The sequence below is a fragment of the Pangasianodon hypophthalmus genome, chromosome 19 (genome assembly GCF_027358585.1).
Source record: "Pangasianodon hypophthalmus isolate fPanHyp1 chromosome 19, fPanHyp1.pri, whole genome shotgun sequence".
Taxonomy (NCBI): domain Eukaryota; kingdom Metazoa; phylum Chordata; class Actinopteri; order Siluriformes; family Pangasiidae; genus Pangasianodon; species Pangasianodon hypophthalmus.
The window spans coordinates 18,594,937-18,607,637 of record NC_069728.1 but is presented as its reverse complement, the minus strand read 5'-3'; the positions used below and the strand labels follow the sequence as shown (position 1 = coordinate 18,607,637).

The 12,701-nt window shown below is 36.1% G+C and overlaps 1 long non-coding RNA gene across 1 annotated transcript; it reads left to right on the top strand.

Annotated features, from left to right (window-relative positions):
- Positions 1–4,151: 4,151 nt before the first annotated feature.
- Positions 4,152–9,407, top strand: LOC117599806 (uncharacterized). The gene is made up of 3 exons (XR_004580168.2): positions 4,152–4,464; positions 6,231–6,386; positions 6,489–9,407. It is a non-coding gene; the product is annotated as an uncharacterized LOC117599806 (long non-coding RNA).
- The last annotated feature ends 3,294 nt before the right edge of the window (positions 9,408–12,701 follow it).

Below are 12,701 nucleotides of genomic sequence, written 5' to 3'. Positions count from 1 at the left end.
CCAGGACTCAAGCTAAATAGTGCAGCGCTTTCTCTGGACCTGTGCCAGTTTCAGACTCTCCGAGTTTCACTGATGTCATCCTGCATCAGGCCTGACAGGAGGAAACTGAAGTGTGTGTCACTCATCCCATCAACCTCTCTCACACACACACTCACACAAACACACACCATGCACCTCATACACTCATCACCGGCCACAGACATCATCATGTAACACACATGTGTAAACAACATAATAGGTACTGTTTTATCAGATTCACCTAGCGTATAGGTCAATTTGTATGTGTATATTACTGTATGTGTAATTACTGATGCTCTACACACACACAAACACACGCACACACACACCATGTCACTGCTGTACTGAGAATAAACCAGCTACTAAATAATATCTGTTCAGTACTGCGCCTGAGGATTGATGGTTGGGGGTATAGGGGTGCCAATACTTTATTCAGAGGAACAATCAGTAATTTTATGGTTATAAAGTGACATATTTTGCTTAATACATATTTGTAGCTGTATTCTATCTATCTATCTATCTATCTATCTATCTATCTATCTATCTATCTATCTATCTAAGTGTATTATTATTCATACCTGTGCCAATGTGTAGTTGAAAACTGCTCTGAGAGACCATTATATCTTATTAATATTAATAAGTATTTCACACACACACACACACACACACACACACACACACACATGCACAAAACTATATGGTAGATAAACCTGATAAACTGGCCACCTCCTTTCATACACATGACTCAACCCTAAATGCACAGATAATAATAATAATAATAATAATAATAATAATAATAATAATAATAATAATAATAATAATAATAATAATAATAATAATAATTATGTCCTAGAATTAACCGTTATGTCCAAAATCTCTCTCTTCAATTATTAAAAATTAATTTTGGCGTTACTGTATCACGTCTGAAGATGAATCGGAAGATCAATTACTGAAAAAGTTTTCATTTTATGTAAATAATAACACATAAATCAGACCACGCTGTTGGTATATGGGGTGAAATTCAACACAGTAAACATTTAACAGTCACTGTGTAACAAAAAAAATGACACAAAATATCAAGAAACCGCAACGATGTCAGAGACTCCTTCCATAAATGTTAAATAACCATCTTCTTACAGAAAACTTGACCATGTCAGCGATTACACACGTTTTTGTGGAGCGTCCATCTGTGAATGAGCCGTTACTATAGAAACAATAACGTATTAAAACGAGGGCATTAATATAAACCCGTGATTTGCAGCTGCACTACTATCAGAGCTGCTGTTACAGACAATTAATCAACACCTTCTGACCAATCACAGTCCAGGATTAAGCAGTGCTGTGGTATAAAATATATTAAAAACTACAACAAATCCAAACTAAGTAATGGTTTTAGAATTGCTAAAAGAAGGTACAGTTGAGTGCAAAAGTTTGTGCACCCTCACTAAAAGCCATTTCGCATATTGGGTTTCAGAGATGATCTTTCATCATCAAATAGAAACAAATTAATTCATATTTTACTCTCAGCAGCCTTTGTATGCTCAGGCCAATTATGAAAATAGACCTTCCTAGATTTTTATTTTTCTAGGACTGATATTATTTAATGTTTACATAAACAAACCGTGCATTTTATCATTAATACACCATCAGTAACATTAACAAAGAAACTAACACTTGTATTAATTAATGTGTTTTTTTTTAAACAATAAACCAAATAAGCAGAATCATCAACACGTGCATTAACCAACGTTCACACCATCACTGATTAAAAGAAATCTCAAGCAACATGAAATTAATAACACCTTAATGAACGTTTGTGGTTGTTAACTGGCAAAATTCAGAAGTGAGCCTGAAAAGCAGGTCCAGAGTTCAGGAAGTAATTAACATTAAAGAACATGCTGTCATTTAACTTATGCACATTTCTGTAAACTTATTTTAATCACAGTTTGAATAAATTACTCATTGCAGCTGTAGTTTAATATTAGCATTTAAACAAACACCAATTAATGCACTTGTTAACTAACTTTGTTACGCTGTTAATATTACCCATGCTAAGATTAACATTTGCTAATTTTAATTACTGCAGTAAATAAAGTTAGTTAATGTGAAATGCTTGTCTCGGGGGATGCAAACTTTTGCTTTTGAATGTACTGTAGGTCTATTTGGTCATTAATTTCTTCTCATATGTCTAGAAGATGATGTTATCTATAGTATATTTTTCTCATGGGAAAACTGAGGAAAATAATATAATCCTAATTTTTGTTGTCACTCTTCAGAAATGTTTACTTGTAGATTTCTGGGCATTTAGATAGATCCTTACAGATAACAATCACATCCTTTATGAGAAATCAGATGCAACAGATCAGGAAAAACAGAAACTAAACAGAGGCGGGAGAGCCAGGCGTGTTTACTGTGTAACTTTTCATTTGAGTTTGTGTTGCTATGTATGTAAAAGATTAGATCTTATTAATAAGTGATATAAAATAACATGTTTGATGTGCATTTCAGAAGAACAACAAATCTGCTCTGTAATCTGAGTTTCATGATGTGACGTGTCACAGCGATGTCTCCCAGCTGCTGTCTCTGGATTTGCCCTCAGGCAATAACGATGCTTCACTCCTGTAACCGCCGAGCAGCAGGGACTTATCCCCAGTTTCGATGAGTGTAGTTTGTAAACTGTTATGTTTTCAGTTCACAGAGTGTGTGAGTGTGTGTGTGTGTGTGTTTGTGTGTGGGTGTGTGAAATAGCAGCTGTCAGAATTTGCATTCAAATTCACCAGAAATTTCTGTTGTAATAATACAATAAATAAAAATGCATTAATTACTGCATTAAATACTTGCTGAATTCTGGATTCTGATTGGTCAGGAGGTGTTGATTAATTTTCTATAACAGCAGTAATGACAGTAGTGCAGGTTTATGTTAATGCACTCGTTCTAAAACGCTATGGTTTCTATAGCAACGGCTCATTCCCAGGGACTTGTATAGAGGAAGCTTCACCTCACAAGTTTTAACATTTATGGAAGGAGTCTCCAGTGTCAGCGCTTTGTAACAGTCAGTAACTTTAAGTTTTTCAACATCTTCAGGACAGAGGAGTTTATGCTTCTTTTTTTTTGAAAGAGAGAACGAAAAGAGAGGCTGATGAAGGAACGACTAAACGATTAAAGTTTATAGCTGCTGTAATGTAAGCGAAAACAGGATGTAACTTGTTTCATGAACATTAATTGTAACTACAAATAGATAAAAAGCATGGCGTGTTGTACGTTCATAAATAAAAATTGTAACCTTTGGGAAGTTGCTGTGGTAGAAGAGGAATAAAACACTTCGGGATGTGCTGTTATAGGAAAATAATCAACGTCAGGGTGGTAACAGCAACTCCTCTTCTACAGCACGATGCTTAAATACACATTAGCAAAATGTACTTTGATTATTTTAAAAAATGCTTATAAGTAGTCTAGAGGTAATTTACGTATTTCTAGTTGATCATTTCAAAATACTTTAGTTTTGAAACTTTTAGTTTTTTAGTTTTTAGATTTATTCATAAAGTTTAAAATATCTGTCAGAATATTAGTCATTGCCCAACACTACTGATAAAACAAATTTTAAAACAAATTTTAAAGCTCTTTAATTTTAACCTTGAAATTCCTTTTTTAAAAATGTACTATATATTTGTTTGTTTGTTTGTTTGTTTGTTTGTTTATAGCATACAGGACAGTGCTAATCCATTCATAACTTGATGTTGCCCCTTAATTCCTAAATTTAAAAATGGGCAGTTTGTTCTGTTGTTGTTTTTTTTTTGCATGACATGACATTATAATTTGAGTTGTGTGGTTGTATAACTGATTGAATGGCTCTGTTTCAGCTATGAAAGTGACATGTTGACTTCTGACCCTGCAAACAGCAGCTTTTGTCACAAAACTGATGAGTTGATAATCACTTCAAAGCTCCAATCTGAGTCTCGTTACATGGCAGGAGTCGTGCCGTTATCTTCTCCGTCTCATCATGGCCTGATTGGATTGGTTATTGTCAGGGTATCTGCATGACCATTGAGCTGTGTGTGTGTGTGTGTGTGTGTGTGTGTGTTATCCCACACATACAGCTTGACATTGGGTAACAGCAGGTTGAGCAACTGAGGACTTAGTCAACATGAGGTGCAGTTTATCACATGATATATACTGTAAAATGTTTTTTACTCTAATAATTGAGAGTCTCAGAGCCATTTATGATCATTGCGATCTGGGATAAGAGTATAATATGAGTAATATCGCTAACGATTTACATGCAGGAGCTGTGATAAGTCTGATCCTGACGGAGCGTCTGGGAATGGATGGGTGGTGCTTTTCTCACACACGCTGATGTGACTCAGGGTGACTTTGGCACAATCATACAGTGACAAGTGAGGACAAGATGCTAACAGTAACCAGCGGGATCCCACGAGAAGAGAAAAGGTGGTGAATTCAGCCTTGTTTACTCACTGTGATTAGTCTGGGATAATGAATCTGAAGTGTGATGAGCTCAGTGTTCACTGGTCCTGAAACATCACAGACTTTTCCCATTAATTCTGAATCAACATTCTGGGAAAACACAAGAATATTTTATTAAACTGTATTTCTTTAATGTTTACATATTAAATACTAAGGAATCTGTTAGGACCTTTCCCTCCTAAAGGTTCTAGGTGGAACAATTTCACAAAAGATTCCAAGTAGACATTTGGTACATTGTATCTTGTTTTGGGACAGCATATTTGCTAATCTGGCACAGCGTGTTTGGTAATTTGGGAAGGCGTGTTTGGTCATTAGGGGCAGCGTTTTTAGTCATTAGGGGGAAAGCGTTTGGTCATTTGGAACAGAGAGTTTGGTAATCTGGGACAAGGTGTTTGGTCATTAGGGACAGCATATTTGGTCATTTAGGACAGTGTGTTTGGAAAATTGGGACAGCGTGTTTGGTACTTTAGGAGAGTGTGTTTGGTAATTTGGGACAGCGTGTATTGTAATTTGGGTCAGTGTGTTTGGTAATTTAGGACAGCACATTTGGTAATTTGGGACAGTGTGTTTGGTAATTTGGGACAGCATGTTTGATAATTTGGGACAGTGTGTTCGGTAATTTGGGACAGTGTGTTCGGTAATTTGGGACAGTGTGTTTGGTAATTTGGGACAGTGTGTTTGGTAATTTGGGACAGTGTGTTTGATAATTTGGGACAGTGTGTTCGGTAATTTGAGACAGTGTGTTTGGTAATTTGGGACGGCGTGTTTGGTCATTAGGGACAGTGTGTTTGGTAATTTGGGACAGTGTGTTTGATAATTTGAGACAGTGTGTTTGGTAATTTGGGACAGTGTGTTTGGTAATTTGGGACAGTGTGTTTGGTAATTTGGGACGGCGTGTTTGGTCATTAGGGACAGTGTGTTTGGTAATTTGGGACGGCGTGTTTGGTCATTTGGGACAGTGTGTTTGGTAATTTGGGACAGTGTGTTTGGTAATTTGGGTCAGTGTGTTTGATAATTTGGGTCAGTGTGTTTGGTCATTTGGGACAGCATGTTTGATAATTTGGGACAGTGTGTTTGGTAATTTGGGTCAGTGCATTTGGTAATTTGGGACAGTGTGTTTGGTAATTTGGGACAGTGTGTTTGGTAATTTGGGACTAGTGTGTTTGGTAATTTGGGACAGTGTGTTTGGTAATTTGGGACAGTATGTTTGGTCATTTGGGACTAGTGTGTTTGGTCATTTGGGACAGCATGTTTGATAATTTGGGTCCCTGAAGCTGTGAGGCAACAATGCTACCCCCTACATCTTCTTTATTAATAAAAATTGTAATTGTTGGCAAATTGGTGTGCTATAAGAGGTATAAAATACTTTAACATGTCAGGCCGCATCACACCGTCCTGCCACTGATTATTTTCCTACAGCAGCATGACAAAGTGTTTGTTCCTTATGTATTGCTAAGTATTGTGCATGTTGCCATAGAAATTAATTGCTGAATCTGAGAAAAATGTCTGAGCAGAATCTCCAAGCTGTCACATTATAATTACCAAAATTACCAACAAAGCAAAGCACAAAAAAGCTTCTTGTTATTTTCAACTGAGTCCTGAAACTTGACAAGCAGATAAACTCAGGTGTGAGAGGAAGCTTTTTTCAACTGAGAACTATTTCCAAATTCGAACATATACTGACATTTACTGATCTGGAGACTGTTATTCATGCGTTCATTTCTTCTCAGATTGAGTACTGCATTTCCCTCTACATGGGAGTCTGTCAGTCAACTCTGTCCCATCTTCAACTGGTCCACAATGCATCTGCTCGGCTCCTGACCGGCACCAAAAACAGGAACATCTCTTGTGTCTTCAGTGACCTTCCTTCACTGGCTGCCAGTCAGGTACAGAATATAGTACAAGGTCTTGTTATTTGTTTTCAAATCTCTGCATGGCTTGGCACCGAGTTATATCTCTGATCTCCTTTGTCTTCAAAATACCTCCAGAGCTTTGAGATCATCTAATCAGCTACTTTTAACCATTCCTCGGATTCAGAAGAAGTTCAGAGGAGACCAGGGCTTTTCTGTCACTGCTCCGAGATTCATAAAGACATCTCCTACCCTGGACATTTTTAAATCCAATCTAAAAATGTTCCCAGGCTTTTGAAGGTCTGTAAGACTTTGGCTGCCACTCATTGTCTTTTAATGTGCTGTATAAATAAAGGTGACTTGACCTGATGCCTAAAGCATAGCGAAGCGCACCACATGGCATAGCAGAGAACTGTGAACTTTTTCACTGACCATTCTGTTAACGCTGTCTGTTTCTCTGGCTAGAAAGTAGCAACACAACGCTAAAAATGAACTAAAGCTAAACAGAACAGCTTCTCTTAACATTTTACAGCAATAATAGGATCAACTCGGCACTAAACTGTCTGCTGAAAGAGTCAACACCGCTAAACCATCAAACGGCCAACTTTCCCTTTTCCAGCATATTTGTATAACTGCGGGATGAGCGCCAGCTCTCCAGTTTAGTTATGCAATATTCCATGTTAACATTCCAGGAAGTATCTCTTCTTACAGCCAGCTTATTAAACAGCAAGGCTCTTTTGTTTTATCATGTTTCTGTCTCAACATTGCTGATATTTTACACCAAAACTACAGACAACTATGTGGAATGCGGCGCTTAAGAAACAAACCTTCTGCACAGCACGTATACAGTCGCTAACTTTCCCTGAAAATGTCATTTTAAACCATTAATTACAACCAATGTACAGGAATAAATTGTGTAATATGATCTATCTTTATAAATTTACATAAATATCCAACTTATTTCACTATACCACTAGCAGTAGCTAACTCAGCTAGCTGCTATTTTACAAGCTAAACTAACTGCTAGTAAATTAGCGACAAATTATATTTGTCACAACTTGACCAGAGTGAGATTTCAGAATGTGTATTGATTATTGATTAATCATTTTCAGAATGATTTATTTAACAGCAGCCACATCTGTCAAAATATAATATTACCATAGCAACCATGATTTTGTTTAGCGCTGTAACTAGCTAGGTTTACTAGCTAGCCAGCTTAGCGTGAAGGTTTCTGGATGCCACATCATCGTCCTCTGATCTCAGACGTAATCGAAGCTTATTTTGTGACATGATACATTGAGCTCGGATGAAGCTCCGCCCCCAAATCAGTTCCTACACCAGCAATGAGAAAGTTTAAATTGGTTTTAGAAATGGAAAAATGCAACTTTTGACCCAAACACGTAAATCTATATAGATCATTCCATGACTGTGGTACTATTTCTCTCTCACAGATATTACGTTTATAAAGCTGTATGTAAAGTAAAGGTTAAAAGGTTATGTTTAAATACAGGTTTCCTTCACAGTAACCTACGTGCATGTTTCAGATAAATAACTTAAATCATTAACTTCACGTCTCCTTGAAATGATCAAAATACTTCTGAAAACGTTTTATTTTTGTAACATCTCATGCTTTTCAACCTTTTCCAAGAGCTGTCCACTACAAGTTATGAAAAACTTCCCCAAGTCACATGTTCAACACAATGTTGCATCATCAGAATTTCCTGAAGATCATGGGAAGAAGAAAAGTAAGTTCTCTTATTCTTTCTGTGATATTGTGACGTACAACCTTGTTAACCAAATAATAAACTGAAAGTAAATTATTCATTTATGAAAATAACATTGTAAGTAAATCATTACAATATCCTTAACGTCGTCATGCTATTAGCATGGATGCTAGTTAACTACATTTTTGTGTATTTACTAATTCTATGCTAAAGTCATACCTGCTATTCGTTTAAGAGCAAAATGCAGAGAGAACCCTTGTTTAAAGAAAAGACTGTTGCTTGAACTATGTGTAAATAGTTAAACGCATGTTTTCTTGGATTCAACGTTTAAAACGATAAAAAAATAAAATAAAAATGAATTTAATAAGGTGACGTTTACTTCATGCTCAGGGGAGATTTGTGTTCTCTGTGATTACCGTGTAAATTTAACACCACGTATGTGAAACATGTGGGACAGTCGCATACTTTCAAAAACAAATGACATGTCCTTTAATCTTTCATCTTAAAAGTCACCCTGCTGTTTTAGCAGTGAGAAAAAGAAATGGCACCCGTCAGAGCAAAAACAAAAGCTTTGAAGTTTCTACTGTTAAGTCGAGAACAAGTCGATTAACTGACGTGTGAATGAAGACGAACAGACTCATTTCAATAAAACCTAAAGATCAGCACTCATTTTAGTGATTCAAATCCAGGACGTATTAAAATGTCCTGTGTTTTTTTTTTTTTCTTTCACAAGGAGCACGTCTTCCAGTTTAGTTTTCCGAGAAGTCATGAGCCTCATGTCACTTATGCTACCTATTTAAAACCACAGTGAGGAATTTCCGGATTAAAAAAATGCAGCATCTGCATTGTCATCTGCTTTCTTAAAAAAAAAAAAAAAAAAAATTTCTATATTTATATAATTACGCTGCTGAAATCCAGATAAATGCAGCAATCAGAGACCAAAAGGAACTCATTAGAAAGTAAATGAATCAAGATTTTTCTGCTGTTTCCACTCATGTGAGAATAGCTCTTGGAATAAAGAGTCGGAAAAAACAATTATTAGTAATGAAACCAGAATTTGAATTGTGGAAAAAAAAGAAAAATGTCGTTGTTGTTGGTCTTGTTGTTATTGGTATGTGAAATCATGCGTTGAACAAAACAAATCTGAGTTTCCAGTAACTCTCACGTTTCCTTCTGACGGCTCTCATGGCTCTCTGTTATTCCTTATATTTATTATTCCAGGCTACATGAGATGAGATTGCACTCTGGTAACCTTGAGGCAAGTGTGCGTGTGTGTGTGTTCCTGTGTGTTTTAGGGATAATGAAAAACACCCATCACACACACACACACACACACACAGTGGTTAGTAGTGAAGAGTCTTTCTAATCAGTTTCTGCTCACCTAACCGGCTCGACAAGCCTTTTCCCCCCCTCACACAGCCCGGGTGAAGGAGCCGGTCTGACTGGAAGAACACACACTTCATTTGTGTGTACACAGTACGTGCGCCATGACAAATGCCGTGTGACTGTATGAACATCCGCTTCCTCGAACTCAGGTGTCTAGAAGTGTCAGATGCAGCTCTGTTCAATGATATACATGTTTAATGTTTTATGTTAAATTTATTCTAATAATAAACCAAATAAATTAATAAAACACTTTTTCACTGTTAATCGTTTCATTGCATGAAGTTAAAAATTTAGCTGTTTTGAAACTTCAGCAGAAAATTCAAACAAATACAAACCCCAAAGCCACGCCCCCCTGCTTAGGTTACAGCACCTGAATTCTGGTGCAAGAGGCGGAGCTTTCTGAATAAACATGCGACATGACTGACACGCAAACTGAAAGTGCCTCCTTGACCTGATTTATTATATTTACACCGCATGCGTGACCAATTCTGATTGGTCAGATGTTGATTTTTTTTTTTTTTTTTTTTTTACATTAAATGTAACTATGAACATAAAATTTACAATGTGACATTCTTCAATAATAAGAGCTGTAATCATTGGCATGCTGTTGTGGTATAAGAGGAATAAAACACTTCAGGTTGTGCTGTTCCAGGAAATCTGTTTCATCACACCACTGCGTCATTGATTATTTTTCTAAATCCTATACCACGCTGAACCAAACACTGGCACACACAACCAACACATCCTAAAAGTTCCCAGCATGCCCTAGCAGCCACGTTAGCTTTGCACTTTAATGCATAAGTCTATACATGTAGCTAAATTTTATTTATAACAATATCTGTAACAATATGAGACTTTTTTTTAGCACCTTTATACATCATTCAGAAAACAGTAGTGTTTTTTTTTTCAAAATACTGGTACGATGTTACATTTAAAAATAGCAATACATGTGGTGGATTATTATTATTGTTTTTTTGGTAATTTTACAGTATTTTATAAACATCTCCTGCTCTGATTTTAAAATGACTGAAGCCACCTTTAACTTTCAGGATATCACTTTTTTTTTTTAAAGGAAAAAAACTTCTCAGTAAAACTATTTCCTCTTTCTCTTTACTAGACAATCTTATCTTAGAAATGACCCAGAATCACTGCTTCAGCTGAGGCTCCGGGTTGGGAAAGTGAATTAGAGGAAATATTCCTGGAAAAAGAAAAACGACTCAGGGAAGTTTATAAGGTTTCCAAGACTAATAACTAAAGTGATATAGAGTTCCTGAGAGAAACAGAAAAATGGTTGTGTGTTGGGGGAAAAGTGCTTCAGGGCTAAATAAAAGACTTGTTGTTAAATACAGCCACGTTCCCATGAGAAGGCAGGTCGAACACCTGTCTCTGAGTTTCGGCACACTTCAGTCAACAGGACGATGATCTGTTTACAATCAGAACTCGGAGCCAAAATTCAAATCCGAAGCTAATGTGTGTGTTAAGTGTGTGTGATGTGATGGCAGCTTGAAAGCAGGCTCTGTAATTCGGAGACTTGTGGGGGATGGAAAGTTTTTTTTTTTTGTTTTTTTCAAAAGCACAGCAGTGAGCCTCTTAAATACAGTGACCTCCTGAGGAGCAGCAGCTGAATCAGAAACATGAGGTGGATATCTGAGACGCCGCTCCGTCCTTTAAAGCTCCCACGTGGGCTCCGTGGAACACGGACTTGGACCGAGTTCACTCGTAAAAACTCGATGTGATTTCCTGTACAACAATGCAGGTGTGAGCTGATTAAACCACGCTCCATTTGGCTGGTATCGCTGTTTCAAAAGTATTGGCACCCTTCAATACAATGAATGAAATTTTCCACTCAAAAAGAATTCAAGGAAGAAACTGCTCAGCTTTGCCTCTATTATAATCATTCTCATAAAAAACAAACAAACATTCAAACATACAAAAACCAAAAGCTTTTAGATAATACTGTATTTTTCTCACAAACATATATGGTTCCACATTTAAACCATAATCAAATGGTATATGGTCTGAAACACTAGCTAGCAAGATAGCTCGATAGAGAGACACCCAAAGGGAAATTCAAGAAATTCAAATATATATATATATACATATATTTAGAAATAGAAATAAACCAAATATTATTGCAGTGGCACCAATAATTTAGAAACCGGTGGTTTGGAGAGTAAAAAAATGTTCTACTTCTTTATGTTTAAATAAGAATTAATGCATTAACTTAAAACTATACAGCATCAGAGTTTTGTTAAGTGCATGTGTTTTTCAATTTATATATTAATTTTTTTTTGCTCATTTTGATTATTATAAAACAACTAGAAATAAAAGGAGGCTTCACCATATATTAATGCAGGGGTGCCAATAATTTTGAAAGCAGTAGTTTGGAGAATAGATGATGTAGTACTTAAGAAAATTCCTTATGTTTAAATAAATATTGCAACATCACAATATTTTTAATTGCATGTGTTGTTATTATTATTTTTTTAAATTAAATTGTCATTTGGAGGAAGGGTGCCAATATTTTTTTGGAGTGGACTGTAGAAAAAGGTACATCTGAGAGTACACTGAGCCCTATTCCATTTGGTTTTTATTTTGCATGTATGTAATGTAATATATGAAATGTATTCCGTTTCAAAAGTATTGGCACCTCTCCGTACAATGATTTATAATTCCCACTGAAGCAACTGAAATAATTACTTTGCCTCTATTAAAATCCATCCATCCGTTCTCTGTACTGCATATCCTACTACAGACAAGTGAGAAATCAGCCTACAACGCAGGTCACTGGCCTGGAGGAGGAAACCAGAGGAAACCCCCAAATCACGGGGAGAACGCGCAAGCTCCACACACACAGGACAGAAGCGTAAAATTCGTAAAAATTAAAATACATATATATATATATATATATATATATATATATATATATATATATATCTTCAATTTGATCTGTTTTCAATGCATATGGTCTTGATGAGGGCAGTCCATAAAACAAAAAAAAGGGTGCCAATAATTTTAAAACCAGTGGTTTAGAGAATTAAACAATATTTAAATGATTAAATATTATAAAAATGTTTAAACAAATATTGCATTAACATAAAATTATGTTGCATCATGGTATCATTAAGTGCATATGATGTTTAATTTATTGTATGCAATTTAGAGTCAACTCCAGAATTATTGGCGCCCTTCAAGTGAACGGGCAAAAAAATCACTGTATAACAAACACTGCACAGCAGGA